This window comes from Lissotriton helveticus, chromosome 7 (genome assembly GCF_964261635.1).
Source record: "Lissotriton helveticus chromosome 7, aLisHel1.1, whole genome shotgun sequence".
Taxonomy (NCBI): Eukaryota; Metazoa; Chordata; class Amphibia; order Caudata; family Salamandridae; genus Lissotriton; species Lissotriton helveticus.
Genome location: NC_136068.1, coordinates 1,095,875,742 through 1,095,893,381, shown reverse-complemented (window position 1 = coordinate 1,095,893,381; position 17,640 = coordinate 1,095,875,742).

Genomic DNA, 17,640 nt, shown 5'->3' with positions numbered 1-17,640 from the left:
CGGGCGTAATATCCGCTAAACCCAAAAAGGAACGGAGGGCATCCTTGTCTTTGGGAGGAGAAGCCTGAGAAATAGCCTCAATGAGGGAGGACTTGGGTTTTATGCCTTCAGGAGTCAAAGTGTGACCTAAGTATTCGAGGGATTGATAGCCAAATTTGCATTTGTCAGCTCTGACAGTCATGCCAGTTTCATTAAGCTTGCTCAAAACAGAAGAGAGATGGGATAAATGAGAATTCCAATCAGGAGAAAAAACCAAAATGTCATCCTGATAGGCCTGCACCCCAGGCACAGACTCGAAAAGATTATCCATAATCTTTTGGAAAACACTAGCAGCGCTAGCAAGTCCAAATGGAAGTTTTAAATATTTAAAAACACCAAATGGGGTGACAAAAGTGGTGAGGTCCTGAGAAGATTCGGTAAGGGGTACCTGATGGTAAGCGGAACGTAAATCAATAAGAGAAAAATATTTGGCACCACCTAGGTTGGCAAGCAGGTCGTGAATTTTGGGAAGGGGGTGGCAATCAACCAAGATGTTTTTGTTTAGGGTGCGAAGGTCGGCACATAGCCTAACCTCACCGTTCTTTTTGCGAACGATAACAATGGGTGAAACCCATTCGGAAGAATCCGAAGGTGCAATGATACCATCCTTTTTGAGAGAGGTGAGCACAGATTTAAGCTCATCCCTGGCACTGATGGGAACAGGGCGAACTTTATGAACAATGGGTTGGGCAGAGGCTTTAAGCTTGATCTCATGTTTAAAACCTTTAACGGTGCCTGGTTGGTTGGAAAAAACATTGGGGAATTTGTCCAAAATTTGTTTGATGTCTGACTCATGATTATCAGTGAGAAGACAAACTGAAACAAAAGGTGGGACAGGGGAATAACCTTCAGGAGGATCACCAACTCTAATGGGGTCATCCGAACCAGGAACTAGGTAAATACCCATTTTGGCGAGATCTTGCCAGCCAACTATATTGGGACCCTTGGTTGCAATATAAATTTTAGTAATGATAGATCTCCCAAAACACTCAAGCCTATAATTGAAGTAGCCAAGCATAATAATATCAGACTCATTAAATGCTTTGGGACTAAGGTCAGATTTGAGCAAAGAAATGGAATTGTTCCATTTTTCCAGAAAGAACGCTTCATTGAGAATGGTGATTGGAGATCCAGAATCTGCCATAACTGTAACCTCAATGTTGCCAAACAGTGCAGAGCAGTATGGACCTTTGACCAAATTAGAAGTGTCAATGAAATTGCAATGGATGGATACAACCATATCTTGAAATTCATCAATGCAATCATCGAAATCAGGACATAGAATACTATTTACAGAAGGTCTGGGCGACCTTTTGACAGATTTGCACATACCTTGGAAATGTCCTAATTTTTTACATAAAACACACCTTTTTCCTGAAGCAGGACAAGAGGGATTGTTGCCAATATGGGACTTAGAACCACACCTGTAACAATAAGGGTTAGGGTTAGGTTTTTTTTTAAAAGGTCTAACAGACCTATTAGTGTTAACTAAACTAATAGAAGTGACATTGTCATACGAAGAAGAATGAAGAGAAGAATGAGTTTGTTCTTTTTGTAGAGCGTTAGAAGTAGTGATGGATCTTTCTATGCTCTTGGCAATGTCAATAGTTTCTTGAAGTGTAGGCTTCTTGCAGCTCAAAAGGCGTTGTTGGATCTTTTTGGAGAAACAGGCAAAAACGAATTGATCTCGAATGTAAATGTCGGGATTAGATTCAAATTCGCAAGTAGACGCCAAGATTCTTAACTGAGCAATGTACTCTTCAATGGATTCATCTTCTCGCTGTCTCCTTTTGAAGAAGTTATGTCTCTCAAGCATTTCATTAGGTTCTTCACCATAATGTCTTGTGAGGCGAGATAAGGCTTCTTTATACTCATCCCAATTATCACCAGCATCTCCAGAGGGAGGAGAAGATCTGGGAAGGTTCTCAAAAGTGTGTTGTGCAGCAACTCCCAAGCAACCATATAAAATGGCAACTTTCCTCTCAGGAGTGAATTTGACTGCATCAATTGCTACAATATGGTTGGCAAAAGCTCTAACCCATTGACGCCAAGGAATAGTAGGTTTTCCAGGGAGTTGAAGAAAAGGTGGGGGTTGAGCAAATTGCTGAGAAGAAGCCATTTAAATAAATTGAGAAGTATCACAGATAAGGTTGTAAATGTGTTCAATAAATAACAAGCATGAGTAAAGCTTATGATAACAGTTGAAATGCAGGCAGAGGTGTGCCTGTCACCGAAGGAGCAAAAACAAAATGAATAAGTTTGTCAAATGTAATAAATAATGTTGTAAAAATACCAGTATTTAACTCCACAGTATCAATAAATGCCAAGGAAACGAAGTGAAGGTCGCGCTGTGGCGTCAGGAATCAGGAAACTGACTCGGTGTGGAGAACAGCGCAGAGCGTATTGTTGTGGGTAGCTGTAGCTAGGCAACGAGCTAAAATGGCCGCCGTGCGCAAGCGTGCTGACGTCAGGGCGTGATGATGTGGAGCGCTGGAGCATCGAGGGTATTAGCGTCAAGTGCGCGTAGAAGATGATGACGCGCTGGGACAATGACGCTGAATGATGCGTAGTACTCACTGGATGAAGCGCGAGCTTCTAAGGCAACCGTCACCATCTGCAGCCGTCACGGTGGGAAATGGAAGAAATTCAGGAGAAAAACCAGCTACCGTCGACTTGAAGAGCAGGAAGATGAGGCGTGATGCAGACAAGTAGATAAACACCTGGTAGGAGGGCGGGCATCGAGGGAGTGGGCCGAGTACTTCCTGGTGGGTGTTTGAAGTTGAAGTTGGTAGGTTCGGGACCCGCTCTTCGCCAAATGAAATATGAGTATTTCTGGCAAGAGTTGCAGGTTTAAATCTTCTTTTATTCAGTAAGTGGAAACACCCACAGGGAGAAACCGCCGCTCGTTTCCAGGACTCCGGGCAACTGACTAGCGTTGCCCAGAGCGCTAGAACAGAACGGAGGAGTGGAACAATAACAAGAGAAGGCAATCCCTCGTGCTGGACACAGCACGAGGGAAGGTATATACTACAACTATGCCCCATTTTGGTTCCCAGGTTTATGGTCCTGTGGCGTACCCTACATAGGGGAATTGTCTGTTTGTGGGTAGTCCATGCCCCATATAGTGGTGTTTGCGGGTAGTCCTTGCCCTATTTTTGTTCCCAGGTTTATTATCCTGTGGTGTACCCTATTTAGGGGAGGTTGTAATTCCTTTTAATCTCAGTGTTTCTACTCTGCGCAGTCCCCTGCTTTTGGTGGAGACTGTTTGTGCACTATGTTCTGGTCTAAGTCTACCTACTTGTTACTCGTGGCCAGGGTTTCATGTTGGAAAGACTTTGTGCTGTGAATTTTTCATATCTTTAGTGTCAGCACATCTTTATCAGGGGAAGCTCTAGTTCTTTGCTAAGATTGTTTTTCTTTGGTGAAATTTCGTTAAAGGGGTTTGCTCTTTTAGGGTTGTCTTGAGTGAATTTTGCCCCTATATGTCTCTCTCTGTGTCTCCGTCTACACTCTCTTTCGTCCTAGGGTGTTTACCCTGTGGTGTGAGGAAGTTTTGAGTGTGACCACTTAGCTTAGCTGTTTCGGTTCGTTAAGGGAGGGGGATGTGGCATATAGTGTTTAATTTACTTTTCTATGTTCACATTTCTGCTTATGATACCTCATACTAGTGTCATCTTTGAACATCTCTTTTGGTTCATTCTTGTACTTTTCTGCTGATGTTGCCTTTGAGGTATTTTGCCTATTTGTGTTCTCTGTACTGTTCCTATTCCATAAGGGAAGAGGATGTGTAGTAAATGTCCTCTCTAATGTTCTTCACTAGATAGACTGTACTATGTCTTCTGTGACATAATAGAATGCCTGAGTGACTCTCTAGCTCACAGTGTCTCTCTCTATCTGGCTGTGGCAGTTAGTTAACTCAGGCTGAGCTGCTAACAGCTGTCTCCTGGTGGGGTCTTACTTCTATATCTAATAACCTGGAAGGAACTTACAATAAAGGAATTTAACTCTACAGTGGACTCTGCATCATCCTTTACTACAGATACCTCCTCACACCTGGGCCTAACGGCTACACGAAGCCCGGTGATGGGAGGAAAGCAGCGGCTGATCCCCATGTACACAGGCAGTCGGCTGAAGTGAGGCCCACCACTGTATAGGACCGTGACTGCTCCACTGACAGGTGAGAGCGCGCACCACACCTCCATAGAGCATAGAGATTTGGCTGGTGTGGCAGGTGCGACAGGTGGTGGGGGATAATTTACACATTTGCAACTTTGGAGCTCATGCCCCCGGTTCCCATTCATCAAATACGGCATGATCGCCGTTCAATGAGTTAGTGGACCTAGCCATGGTGGCCCCACGTTGGGGCTCTTGGGTTGGATGCCTGCAACACTACTTTCGCACCACTTGTGAAATGGACGGGGTGGTAAGGAGGTCGCCATTGCTTCATTTCGGAGGGGCAGAGCTGTGCGACGTTTGGAAACCTTCCCAACATAAGGGGGGACACTGACTTTGATGCTTCAGTGGCAGCCCTGAACCGGCATTTCAACCCCCAGCTCAACCCTGATTATGAGCGGTTCAAGCTGCAGCAGATGAATCAGTGGATGTCTTTTACATGTAACTCAGGAAGTTGACATCAACCAGGCCGATGAGATCAGGTCCTACCTGATGGAGGGTTGCAGGTCAGCGGTCATGAGGAGTCATACTGCACCAGCCAGGGATCTCTCTGGATGCAATATTAGTCCTCACGTGGTCAGAGAAACTGGTGAATAGCCAGGTTGATGACATGGAGGTGGCATTGATGAGAAGATTGACCCCGACAGGGGAAGCCCGCGTTGTGAAGGAAGAACAGGTGGACGCCATCCAGAGACAGCTTTCTTGTCCCCATACCCCCAATGTGCCAAAGCCACCAGAAGAAAAATGTGGCAACTGCAGCCTGACACGTTGAACACCAAATGTCTGCCCAGCATGAGGGTGGTCATGCTTCCAATATAGGCGAGTGAATCACTTCGTCAAAGTGTGCTGAAGTGAAGGATAGGGTGCTGGTGCAGGGTACAGAGTAAAATCGAAAACTTTCGGTCAAGGAGGTAGAGAACGATGGCCCATCGGCAAAGGGCGATACGAGAGCCTACCTCAACGACAATGAAGTATTCACCATCTCCTTCACAGGCAAAGAGGGCAGTCAGAAGCGTCCACCACTGATGTACATTGTGAGACACTGGCCTGGAATATGATGTACACTTATGTAAGTGGACATCTTGCACCAGTCCAGACAACCCTTATGGTGATTTAAGAGGTCTTAGACAACCTTAGAGAGCTCTCTGAGAGGTAGCTGTGGAGGGCAGCCTTCAGGCTTAGTCCAGAAGGCGTGCAAAGCAGCTTTCTTACCAGAATGCAATCTTATAGTATAGATTAAGTGAACATTTTGGAGCGTCCTGACGCTCGAGCAGCCCTTTGAGACGCCTATTTAAGGCGGTCTTGTGTGCTTCACTTAGTGATCATCTGCTGCATTGCGCAGGTCGTGCTGCCAGTGCGCTGCATATTTTAAACGAACCTTTTATTGTATTTTGGTTGCTTTATTTGGATTTCTCCCTGCTTTTACCTCACCGTCCTGTGTGGGCTCCTGTCCCCTCACTGCATATAATTACTGGAACACGCACCGCCATTTGGCGGGTCCGGGTCCTGTGGGTGGATTTCGGTGGGCGCCATCTTTGATTGGGTGAGTGGTGCTTTTTGCGGGCGCCATTTTGGAGCGTCCTGACGCTCGAGCAGCCCTTTGAGACGCCTATTTAAGGCTGTCTTGTGTGCTTCACTTAGTGATCATCTGCTGCATTGCGCAGGTCGTGCTGCCAGTGCGCTGCATATTTTAAACGAACCTTTTATTGTATTTTGGTTGCTTTATTTGGATTTCTCCCTGCTTTTACCTCACCGTCCTGTGTGGGCTCCTGTCCCCTCACTGCATATAATTACTGGAACACGCACCGCCATTTGGCGGGTCCGGGTCCTGTGGGTGGATTTCGGTGGGCGCCATCTTTGATTGGGTGAGTGGTGCTTTTTGCGGGCGCCATTTTGGAGCGTCCTGACGCTCGAGCAGCCCTTTGAGACGCCTATTTAAGGCGGTCTTGTGTGCTTCACTTAGTGATCATCTGCTGCATTGCGCAGGTCGTGCTGCCAGTGCGCTGCATATTTTAAACGAACCTTTTATTGTATTTTGGTTGCTTTATTTGGATTTCTCCCTGCTTTTACCTCACCGTCCTGTGTGGGCTCCTGTCCCCTCACTGCATATAATTACTGGAACACGCACCGCCATTTGGCGGGTCCGGGTCCTGTGGGTGGATTTCGGTGGGCGCCATCTTTGATTGGGTGAGTGGTGCTTTTTGCGGGCGCCATTTTGGAGCGTCCTGACGCTCGAGCAGCCCTTTGAGACGCCTATTTAAAGTCGTCTTCTCCCGCGCAGCGGGACCGCGCAGAGGGGCGCCGTCGCTTAGCCGGAGTCGTGCCAGAGTCCTGCCCGTCTGCGCTCGTCCGCGTCGAGGTAGCGGGTGCGGGCTATGGACTCTGGATCCCTCTCTTATTAGTAGCTAGTGTACCATGGCGGCGCTCAGGTACGAGCGTGCGGCTCTCTTATCTATTAGAGATAATCTTCGGGTGTGTTATCATGACCCTCTACCCCCTCTATCAGGACCTTATGAGTGTACCTGCGGTTATTTCTCTTTGACCTCTCCCATTGGAGTCCGTCCAGTCAGTAGGACTGTTCGTGGCACCCATATGGAATGGTCCGGACAAGCCCTTAACATATGGAGTCTGAATGTTAGATCTCTGGTTAAACACCATCAGTCACTACGCGATATGATCGATGCGGACCTTCCAGATATCATCTTCCTGACCGAAACCTGGTTACAGGACGCGGACACGGCCATCATTAACTTGGCTTTCCCCTCTACCTATACAGTGTCTATCTTAAACCGCTCGACGAGGGGAGGTGGTATAGCCATGGCGACGAGATCGTGTTTCCCGGTGGAGTGGAAGGCCTTGGACCTCCCTATGTGCGAAAGCGCTTCGTTTAAGGTGAAGGTCACTCACCAATTCACCTTTAGCGGTGTGCTTATATATCGTCCTCCTGGGAATGACACCGCCTTCAAGACTGCTCTTGTGGACGTAGTCAGTTCCTTGACTGCAACTTGCTCTAATTTCAATATAGTTGGTGACCTGAATATACATCTGGATCAGTCGTCATCCCCTTCCATCAGCTCTTTGCTGGCGGACTTAGAAGCGTTGCAACTTGACCAATTGGTCACCTCCCCCACCCACACAGGAGGACATATATTAGATCCTTTCTTTACCACCTTAGCTCGGGCTAGATCAGCTGACCCGATGGTGGTGGGTTGGACTGACCACCTACTGGTCAAAGTGTCATGTCCCCTGGACACCCCCCAACTGAAACCTGCAGGTAAACAGAGTTTAAAGCGTGACTGGCGTAAACTTAAGCTGGAGGAGTTTGTCAGGTTATTGGAGGCCCAACCCCTGGACAAACTGCAGAATGCAGAACAGGGTTATGAACAATTCTGCAACTGGGTTCTTACTGCCCTCGATGCTCTTATACCGATGCGGTGGGCAAAATGTCATGCGAAAAATCGTAGCCCTTGGTATAATGAGGTGCTTGCCGAGCTTAAGAGATCTTGCCGGCAAGCTGAGAGGGCGTGGAGAAAAGCTTTCGATCCCACGTTAAAATCATTTTATTTTGCCCAGCTTAAGTCCTACCATAGAGCTATTTGCCAAACCCGAGCCACCTATTACGCTGCTGAGTTTTCCAACAGCCCCAACCCCACTAAGTTGATCTTTAAGGTACTCAAAGACCTGATGGGGAAACGGGCCACCTCGCAAGAAATCTGTACGGACTCGCACTGCGAAAGCTTGGCATCCTTTTTCGTGGAGAAAGTACAGAAAATCTATCGAGGATTCGTACCAGCTGCCCCCGGGGATGCTCCTAGCGAAGTAGAGATCTTGGTGCCTGAAACTCTGTCAATCCTGCCGAGTATGTCTAATGAGGTATTCGATACTCTGAGCCTTAAAATTAAATCTGGCTCTCCCTCAGATCCTCTGAAACCGGAGTTTTTCGCCTCTCTCCCGCCTCTCTGTCGCGAGCCCATTATGGAATTAATCAATCTTTCCCTCAGTGAGGGCGTGGTGCCATTACCCTGGAAGCAGGCTGTGGTCAAACCCATCTTGAAGAAACCGAATTCTGACCCCCTGCTCCCGGAGAACTACCGGCCCATCTCCCTCCTGCCTTGGACCGCCAAGGTTACGGAGGCACACGTGAATACCATTGTGTCTGCCCACCTTTCGCGTAATAACATCCTTGACGAGACTCAAAATGGGTTTCGTGCGCAACATAGCACTGAAACGGCTTTGCTCTTTATGATTGAGCATTTGCGATCAGGGCTAGACGCGGGGCAGACCGCGGCGCTCCTATTGTTAGACCTGAGCGCCGCGTTCGACACGGTGTCTCATGACATTTTGCTGCGGCGTCTGGAGGAAGTGGGGATTGTCGGGAAGGCTCTTAAGTGGTTCCGCTCATTCCTCTCGGACCGGTCTTTTAAAGTAGCCATTCCACCTGGCCAGTCCTCGTGTCATCCTCTGGAACTGGGAGTCCCTCAGGGCTCTGCCCTCAGCCCCACACTATTCAACTTGTATGTGAAACCGCTGGCTGCTGTCGTCAGGCAATATGGCCTTACGATGACATCGTATGAAGACGACACGCAGCTGGCGGTGACACTCAGTGGGGACCCTGAGGTGACTGCACCCAGATTCCGGGCAGGACTGATAGCTGTGGCTAGTTGGATGTGTAACAACTGCTTACAGCTTAATACTAAAAAGACCGAGGTCCTGATTGTGGGGAAGCAGGCGGAACTCTGGGGAGACCAGTGGTGGCCTCTCGAACTGGGGGCGATGCCTATCCCAGTGGAAGAAGTAAAAAATTTGGGGGTATGGCTGGATTCTAACCTCTCCTTTGCCAGCCATACAAAGAAGACAGCAGCCACCTGCTATGGCATTCTGCGAGGACTTAGACCAGTTCTCAAATTTTTCGACCCTCCCACACGTCAACTGGTGGTTCAGGCCTCTATCCTCTCACGGATAGACTACGGGAGTGCCTTGTTCCTTGGAGTCAATCAGGCTGAGGCGACGAGGCTCCAGAGGGTGCAGAATGCTGCTGCACGGGCCATTGTAGGTCTTCCGAGACGATGTCCTGTCTCTCCTGTCTTGGCCTCTCTGCACTGGCTTCCGGTCAGACAGAGAATCAAATTCAAGGTTCTCTGTCTGGCATTTAAGATCTTAAAGCTTTCTTCTCCTCCGGCCTTGACAGGCCTTATTTCTTCTTATGTCCCCACGCGATCCCTTAGATCCGAAGCCCAGTATCTGGCGAATAAGCCTAGGTTCAGGCTTAGCAGGATGGGAGGACGTTCCTTCCGCGTGTTGGCGGCAGACTTATGGAATTCCCTTCCTGTTCATATTCGGGCCCTTAACAGCTTGACCCTTTTTAGAAGGGCCATCAAAACCCACTTGTTCATCTCTGTAGGCTAATATCCCCCTCTGTTAGCTCTGATCTGTTGTGTTGTTGCATATGATCAGGCGCCAGGACGCCCCTTCGCTGGGGCAGCTGTTGCGCCTAATAAATGTTATTAACATAACATAACATAACAATAACCACACAAGGTATTTATAAAAATATGTATTTGCTATATAATACTCTCTAAATTCAACAACAACAAGGGACCCCAAAATTAGTCAGCAGGGACCTCGGGGAGCATATTTTTTATCAAACAACATTGGTCCCCAACATTGAGAAATTTCAGCACAAAAATAAAATATAGACAGAGTCAATCTATATTTTTAGAAAGGCATGTCCAGCCGGACAGTGGTCTTTCAGAGATTTTACTCAGAATTCATGTATTCAAATCACATAGAAATACCTTCCAACAATCAACCAGTGTGGACCACAGGCCTGTGTCCAGTACTAACAGAGCAGGTACAAAGGGTTGATATAGACAGCAAAGAAGGGCTTTGTAAGGCGAAAACAAGTTACTCTATCAACAATACAATTGTACAGAGTATTACAACCGTGCACTTGACATCCAATAGTAATCACAATTCGGTTTCAGTGCATTTAAAGTTTCACTTCCTGGCGTGCTCGCCAGGAAGTGAAACTCTCGACCGACTAACCCGGTATCCTGGCAGCCGACGGACTCCACTTAATTCCGCGGCTCCCGCCACCCGATTGGGGGTGAACGTGTGTATTTCCGCTAACCGAGGAATAAGCCTCTACACCATGAGGCGTTCCGGCATTTAGAGGCTTAATTACTTTAAGGCTTTTCATTGTATCTGTCCTGATGATGGACCCTGAGATTTACTAGGGGTCCGAAACGCCGTCGACTTTAAATGCACTGAAACCGAATTGTGATTACTATTGGATGTCAAGTGCACGGTTGTAATACTCTGTACAATTGTATTGTTGATAGAGTAACTTGTTTTCGCCTTACAAAGCCCTTCTTTGCTGTCTATATCAACCGTTTGTACCTGCTCTGTTAGTACTGGACACAGGCTTGTGGTCCACACTGGTTGATTGTTGGAAGGTATTTCTATGTGATTTGAATACATGAATTCTGAGTAAAATCTCTGAAAGACCACTGTCCGGCTGGACATGCCTTTCTAAAAATATAGATTGACTCTGTCTATATTTTATTTTTGTGCTGAAATTTCTCAATGTTGGGGACCAATGTTGTTTGATAAAAAAAAAATATAATACTCTCTAACACATACAAATATCTCTGACCCAGAGATATGAGCAATACACACAATACTTTGCAAGAAATCACAGTAAATAGCATGAAATACACAGTGGGCCCCAGGGGGGGCCAAACCATATACTATGAAAGTGGTATAAGAACCACGACTCAAGTCAAGACAGTGTCGAGTGGATGTAGAAGTGCTGGGGACCCAAGAAACCACCCAAGGTGAGTATCTAGGAACCCCATGGAGAGCGTGTGCAGTGTGACTACACAACCGCATGCTCCGTACACGTCTACCTGTAAGTCGCTGTTGGATTTTTAAAGATTAAGTACCCTTCCCAACAGACCCTGAAGAAAGTCAGTGGATGACAGAAGGTTGGAGAGCCACCCCACCCGTGGATACCCCAGTACCTACGTTACCTACACCAGGGAAGCTGGCTGCATACGTGTGAATTGGTGTCGGAAACTGCAGTTGAACCCAATGGAGGACTTCAGGAAAGTGCCACTGCTGAAGAAGGAGAAAGTTTCAGGTGTAATACGAAGGTGGATTCTAGATGAGAGGTACCTGCAAGCAGAGGGAACAGAGTCTATGTCACGCAGGGGTGACCAGGAAACTTGGAAGACGAATGCCCCCCGATGTCGGGTGTTGCAGAATTGACGAGGACCTTGACTCTGTAGCTGTGAGGACCAGGCAATGATGAGGTGGACCAGGAGCTGTGCACGATCTGTCCCATGAAGGATATCAAGTGGTGAGTGGTCAGTGTCCGGAGGGAGCACCAACAAGCCTTGGCAAAGGCAAGCCACGCAGGAATCAAAGAAGGGACAACGTCGGGATCAGCAAAGTCCAGGGGACTCACCAAAGGCAGGGGAGTCAGGGCTGGCCCAGAGCAATCAAGGGAGCTCAACTGAAACAATTGTGACCCTCAAGTGGACCCACAGGCCGGGGGTACTAGAGTCGTGAGAGGACCTCAAGCACACGTTGCAGTGTGGCTGAAGATTCTGGTCACAGGAGATGCTTGAGGTTGGGCTACTTGGAGTCCAAAGATCTTCTTGGAAAGAAACCAACAAGCCTTTGCAACTGCAGGTTGGGCTCGGGGCACAGGGGTTCGGTTATTGCAACCCCCACGAGGGATACTAGCCTCAAACTTGGTGACAGGGTAGAGTAGGCCTTGTGAGCTGTGGAAAACCACCAACTGTGTTGCAGAGCCCACGAAGTCCAGAGGAGCTCAGGATATGCCGACCGGTCGACTCAGTTGTGATGCCTGCAAATGCAGGGGAGTGACTCCTTCACTCCAAGGGAGATTTGTTCAAGTGTCTTTGATGCTTCAAAGTTATTGGAAGGTTCCTGTATGATGCACATGCACAGACAATGCAGAAGACTGGAAGGGAGACGAACTCAGGCCGAAACAAAGTTCAGCAAAGTCCAGAGTGCCCAGACGGTAGAAGTGCAGTGGCATCTGATCTGAATCTTATCCCACAACAAATCTGGGGGCAGATGTATCAAGATTCCATTTTGCGATTCCTAAATAGCAATTTTTAAGGAATCGCTATTTAGAAATCCCAAAATGGAATGTATGAAAAAAATCGCAATTTTTTTGTGATTCCTTAATCTTCCTTATTTGCGAATTCGCATTTTGCAAATTCGCAAATAAGGAATAATTTCCCATGCATTCCTAAGGGCAAGGAGGCCCATATGAACGATTGTGAAGTAATTCTCAAATTGTGAATTCGCAATTTGCTAATCGCAATTTGAGAATTATTTCAAGGGTGCAGGGGTGTCTGAAAGACACCCTGCTGCACCCCTGAAATGTACATGTGTGTGCATATGGCACACATACATGCCCCATGGGCATGTGTGTGCGTCACATGCCACCTTAAAAAATGCAAAATTGTGCATTTGTTGAGGACTTCGCAAATTACCATCATCTACAAGTTGGTGGTAATTTGCGATTCCTTAACAAAAATTTGCAAAAGAAAAATGCTTCATACATATCATTTAAGGAATCGCAAAATTTGCGATTCCTTAAATGCTATGGCAAATTAAGGAATCGCAAATCTTTGCGATTTCTTAATTTGCGAATTTTTGATACATTAAAAAAATGCAAAAAGAAGAGTCGCAAAACGCTTGATACATCTGCCCCCTAGTGACCTACACTCAGGTAAGCCCTTACACTAGGGAAAGGGTTGGGAAGATTCAGGGGACCCTCCCAGGGAACGGTCTGGACAGGGGGGAGGCTACCCCCATGTCCTTTGCCCAGTTTCATGCCAGAGCAGAAGCCAATGACTCCCAGAACTAGTTTGAACTGGACTACGCACAGTGACACCAAATGTGCCCCTTGTGCAGATGAGTGGTGCTGGCAAGCGCACCCACCACATCCCAATACACTAAATCCTGTCTGTGGTCACACCTCCCTGCGACTGGATGCCTATTGTTCTGCCTTCCCATGCTCGAGCTTAGCTCAGCAGCAGGAGGGCAGAATCGTGTTTTTAGGTGGCAACAACCATTTTGTGCTGTCCAGGTCAAGAAGGCTGGTACCGGAAACACTGAGAGCCTAACGGAGGGCTCTTTCAATGCTTGGAATCATACTCCCACACTGTTTATGGTGTGGGGGTACGATTCCAACATGTTTGATACCAAACATGATAGGATTCATTGCAGCCGTTTTCAAGAGGGTCAACACGTAATTACGCGGCACCCCTCTATATAGTATATGGCTGCTTCACTGACAACCTGGGAAGATGGACTCCGTAGGCTGCAGGGGTGTCCTGCTCATGCAGAGGCACCCTTTCACTAAGAACCAAGAACCCTGCCTTCAGGATTGCAAAGGCTCCTATAGGGGTAACTTATAGGTTTTAAGTGCAGTGACCCTAGATATAGTAAACCTATATCTTTAGTAAGTGGTGCTAGCACCAACTTACACAGGCTGCAATGGCTGGCTTGTAGTTCTATTTTGAATGGTCTCCCATGGGTGGCATAATGCAGGCTTCAGCCCATGGGAGACCTCTAGGGTACCTATGCCCTGGGTCCCTTAATGCCATATACTAGGGACTTATAAGGGTACCCCGGTATGCAATCAGGGATGCACCTAAGTACTGAAAAAAACAATTTAGGGAGAAAGCAGATAGATTGGGGTCCTGATTAGCAGGATCCAAGTCAGACCAGTCAGTAACAGCTTAGCACCAGGCAAAAAGAGGGGGGGTAACCATGCAGAAGGATCCTACCTTCCTACATAACTCCCCTAAACAAAAGGAGATACGGCTAACCTTTCCCAGTTGAGACTTTATTTCCTAAGTGGCCATGTAAGGAAGGTCCAGCATTTGCATGGATACTCCCTATCCTATGGTCCACTGAGAAGTTCCTCCCCTGTAGTGTCTTGGATCCTCTCAAAAGTTTGGGGTGTCTACCAGCCATCTGTTTGAGCCAAGAAAGAGGCTAGTGGGGTGTCTGATAAGGGAAGTGAGGCCATAACAGAGTTGGTCTCAGCTACTGCAGAGCACTGGCCACCATGGGGGCCTTCCTTTCTATGACTGACTTATGTCTATCCCTAGGTGTCAACCTCTGGCTGCCTACAGCTTTTGGTTGATCCCTTCTGGTTGGAACAATAGAGGGCCAGGGAAGGTTTGGGACAACCTTGTCCCAGGTTTTCATTTGCCCAACAAAGTCCATCCGGGGGATGTCACTGCCTAAGGGTAAGAGGGATCCCTCAGATTGCTGAGGACTATCCACCTGGCTAGTACTACTAATTTGGGGACAAGGGGACCCTTCTTGGCAGTGGGCCCTTAGGGATCCATTGATATACTGGATCTCTGCAGCCCGAGGCTGACTGAGGCTGGGTAGAGAGGGGCAGGTTACTTGCTTCAGACTGGGTACCTCCTTGGAAGGGTCCCCTGCCCTCAGTGGCTCTGCCAGGACAGGCCTGGCCACCTCTGCGGCGGTGCCTTCAAAAGGGGAAGGGTCAGTTCCCTGAGGAAGCTGACCCTTATCTAAAGCCTGAGGGGGGGGGGATACTTTTCTTTATCCCCTTTGCTCTTCCCGGATGGAGCATCGTGGGCCATTCTTTCAGACTCCACTGCCCCTGAACTTCCTCGTGGTTGGACTGGGGCCCTAGGGGTCACACCAACTTTCTCAGGGAGGCCTAACATTTCTGGATGGGCCTTCAGTTCTACTTCAGCTCAGGCTGAAGTTTCCAAATAATTGCCCAAGAGGCAATCTACAGCCAAGTTTGGGGACACTGCAACTCTTTGGGACCAGTGACCCCTCTCCAACTGAGATTGACTATGGCCATGGGATAATCTGTCCTAACACCAACAGTGTTGGTCACCTGGTACTTGCACTCAGGTAAACGCTAACGTGGGGGCACTAGGTTTCCTGTCACAATTGTGACACTAGCCCCTGTTTCCCTATAGGCTACAGCTTTCTTACCATTTATCAGAGGCTCCTGTCTGTACTTGCCCACAGTATTAGGATTCACAGTAAAAGTGGCAAACCCCATGCCACCATCACAGACTAAGGGGGCCTCTGTTGGGGATCTGGCTAACCCAGTATCCACCTCAGTACCCCAAGAGAACCCAACTACATTTTTGGGTGTGCTACTACTACCTGGGGGATTATTACCAGGGGCACTAGGGCTACTGTAGTAGTAGGAGGAATATTGTCCTTATTGCTAGCCTTGGGGCAATCAGAATCATATTTCTTGTGGCCTTGCTTTTTACAAACAAAGCAATACTTTTTCTTTCCAGGGGAAACAGGAGTTTGGGACCCACCACCGGGAGGACTTTTAGGGACCTTCAGAGGACTTCTCTTTAGACTTATCCCCACTTTTTTCTTGGGTATCTTCTGGTCACCACCATCTTGGTTCTTCTGCTTAACACTGGTTCTGACCCATTTATCTGCCTTCTTTCCCAGTTCTTGGGGAGAAGTCAGATCCAAGTCCACCAGGTACTGGTGCAAACGTTGGTTCTGACAATTATTAAGGATCTGCTCCATCATAATCAAATTGCACAATCCTAAATAGTCATGCACTTTGCTGCCATGTAACCAACCTTCCAGAGCCTTAATGGCACTATCCACAAAATCTACCCAGACCTGGGTTTGTGCTATCTGAGTGTCTCTGAACTTAGTTCGGTATTGCTCAGTCGTTAAGCCAAACCTATCAGTGAGAGTACTCTTCAAGTATGTGTAATTATCAGCATTCTCTTCTCTAACAGTAAGGAGCTTATCCCTACCTTTGTCAGGAAAGGAAAGCCACAAGATAGCTGCCCGCTGCTCTTGAGGGACCTTCTGAACTTTACAGGCCATCTCTAAAGCAGTTATCCATTTGTGGATGTCATCCCCAACATAGTAGGGAGGGACAACCTTGTTCAGGTTCCCATGTTCAAAGGAATGTTCCTTAACTCTAGGGACACTGTTGCTGCAACCATGGGACTCTAGTCCCAATTTCTTCCTAGCCCTCTGGACTTCTAGGGACTCTCTGTCAAGGTACAACTGATGTTGCCTGAGCTTAAGCCTAGCTTTCTCAAGCTCAAGAAGTTGGTACTCCCAATCCAAAAAGTTCTACCTTCTTTTAGAAATGGAGGTCTCTACTGAATGTCCTGATACATTGGATTCTGCAGAGGAGGATCTCGACCTCCTTGGTCTACTCTGCACTTTCCCAGGAGGAGCAAAGGGGGCTTCCTCAAGGCCACCTGATGTATCTTCTGGGAGTCTTAAGGTCCCCAGGTGGGAGCCATCAAGCTCCTCCTGGTCCCTGGTCAAGGTTAGATTCAAGGTCAAAGAGGGACTCCCCTCCTGGCCTATCCTCCTGGCCTTTCCCACCCACTCTTTACAGTTCATCTGACCTAATAGTTTTCCTGAGGTCATCTAACAGTAACACCTCTAGGAGGCGTTGAGTATTGGCTCTTTTCCCTGTCATCAACTTTCAAGGGGCACACAGTGCTTTCAGTTCTTGGAACAAAAGTTTATTGTATCTAGCAGTCAGAGAGCCACTGTCATTTCCTTTAGAAGACATACTAAGTGTGGTGTGGTGTTGTACCTACCTAACATCGTGGGAACTAAACCCTCTTAGGATGGAGAAAGGGTGTGCTATCCCTTAACTACCCAACCCCTAGTTCAGTAGAACTTACTATTCTAAGTTTGTATTATTTGTGCCTAGTGTAAGTGATAATTTTTCAATTAATCAACACAAATATTTATCTGGTAAAACGATGCATTCCTGAATCCCAACCACTGCACGCCAATGTGAGATTCTGGCCTGGTATATGATGTACACTTATGTAAGTGGACACCTTGCACCAGTCTAGACAACCCTTATGGTGCTTTAAGATGTCTTAGACAACCATAGAAAGCTCTCTAAGTGGTAGCTGTGGAGAGCAGACTTCAGGCTTAGTCCAGAAGGAGTGTAGAGCAGGATCCTGACTTCCTACATACACTTTGGAATTAGAGGGCACATTTGTGAAGGCACTAATCGACACTGGTGCCTCAATCAATGTTATAGAATCCACTCAGTTCAACAAGCCCCAAGGTGGTTCCTATAAAAATGAGGATAAACACCGATGGTGGCACTGAGCTGTTACCTTTCCTGGGAGTCGTGGGGGTTGTGGTAGTGAGCGAGGGCAGATCGATGCAAGCTCGATTCCACATTACAAAGGGAGGCACCGGCACCCTTCTAGACTGCAATACAGCAGATGACTTGGAGCTCATTTTCTTTTCAAGGCAGGTCCATGAGTAACATGTAACCACTATTATCCAGGAGTTTCTCCAGCTGTTCGAGGGGCTTGGATGGTTAAAAGGCACCACAGTGCACATCTATGAAACAGT